General features: G+C 42.5%; 1 protein-coding gene across 1 annotated transcript in view; it reads right to left on the bottom strand.

Annotated features, from left to right (window-relative positions):
- The window catches only part of LOC143286365 (uncharacterized), a 35,547-nt gene extending 35,425 nt beyond the window's left edge, over positions 1-122 (bottom strand). Inside the window, exon 1 of the mRNA XM_076593906.1 lies at positions 1-122. This exon is cut by the window's left edge and continues 339 nt beyond it. The gene's annotated coding sequence lies outside the window, so the exon portion shown is untranslated.
- Between the last annotated feature and the right edge of the window lie 1,628 nt (positions 123-1,750).

Raw genomic sequence — 1,750 nt, 5'->3', positions numbered from 1 at the left:
GTGTGTCCGCTTTGGAGGCTCATCGAATCGTGACGAACACGGGTACGGGTATGTGAACAATAATTGTGACGTACTTTGACTGACACCACCCGATCGTGAAGTTTCCACACATGTACCCCCCTTTTTTTCTTTGTTTTCTCTTTGTTTCTCCCCCACCCCCACCCCACCCCCTCAAACTGTCACAATAAAGTCGTGACAGCACGAACGAACACGACACTGAAAGAATGAATCAACAAGCCGACAACAACCCCGCCAGTTCTAGTTCCGAAAGACCGCGTGAACTGCGATATGATGACACAGCCGTTTCATTCACACGTCGCGTTGACAAAGCCATTCATACAAGCCCATGCGTACGTACGTGTATACATATATATATATATATATATATATATATATATATATATATATATATATATATATATGGAGTAATGGCCTAGAAGTGAGCAATGGCCTAGAGGTAACGCGTCCGCCTAGGAAGCGAGAGAATCTGAGCGCGCTGGTTCGAATCACGGCTCAGCCGTCGATATTTTCTCCCCCTCCACTTAGATCTTGAGTGGTGGTCTGGACGCTAGTCATTCGGATGAGACAATCCGAGGTCCCGTGTGCAGCATGCACTTAGCGCACGTAAAAGAACCCGCGGCAACAAAAGGAATTCCGTAGAGAAATCCACTTTGATTGGAAAAAAAAAATGCACGCAAGAAAAATACAACAACAACAACAACAAAAGGCAAGGCCTTCAAGACTCACTTGTGATACACTTAAAAAAAAAAAAAAAAATCCAAGTTTTTTATGTATTGAGTATAATTTCAAAATGTAATGTTTAAGATGAGAAAGATCAGTTTAAAGCAAATTAAGTCCCCTAGCATTAATTACAGAGTAATTTCCCTTTTTTACTATCTGCACCAAAACGTTTGCAAAATAAATAAAACTTCCTTGCTTAGCAAAAGAAGTTCCTGTTTGAACAAAAAATGATAATAATGACTGCTCTTCTTGTTGGGTCAGAATATCAGATCAAAGTGCCAAGTTTAGACAATACAAAAAATATAAATATAACAGTAAATGCAGTTTGCATATAATTAGGCTTCTTTTATTATTTTTTTGTGCCCATCCCAGAAGTGCAATATTGTTTTAAACTGAATTTTTCCTATTTTTATGCCTAATTTGGTGTCAACTGACAAAGTAGTTGCAGAGAAAATGTCAATGTTAAAGTTTACCACGGACACACACACACACACACACACACACACACAACCGAACACCGGGTTAAAACATAGACTCACTTTGTTTACACAAGTGAGTCAAAAATGGGTGGCGCTGTAGTATAGCGAGGTGCTCTCCCTGGGGAGAGCAGCCTGAATTTCACACAGAGAAATCTGTCTGTGAGGGAGAGAGAGAGAGAGAGAGAGAGAGAGAGAGAAAGGGGTGGGGAGGGATCTACCCGGAACGTGTTCTGACTCACTCTCTGCTATTCAGGGTGGTTGGGGGAGGTGGGGTGGTGGGCGGTCAGTATGTCAGCCAGTCAAGTTTTCTTTTCCACCCCTCTCTGTCTCTGTCTGTCTGTCTCTCTGCCTCTGTCTGTCTGTCTGTCTGTCTGTCTCTGTCTCTCTCTCTCTCTCTCTCTCTCTCTCTCTCTCTCTCTCTTTCAAAGCTGCAGATGAATCGTGATGACAAACTCCACAAAGCGGATCCCTCTCCGAGGAATAACAACAAAATCGTGACTCGATCATACAAAGACGTTCTGCCCTGACCT

Source organism: Babylonia areolata, chromosome 10, assembly GCF_041734735.1.
Source record: "Babylonia areolata isolate BAREFJ2019XMU chromosome 10, ASM4173473v1, whole genome shotgun sequence".
Lineage (NCBI taxonomy): Eukaryota > Metazoa > Mollusca > Gastropoda > Neogastropoda > Buccinidae > Babylonia > Babylonia areolata.
This window is presented reverse-complemented; position numbering and strand designations above follow the sequence as displayed.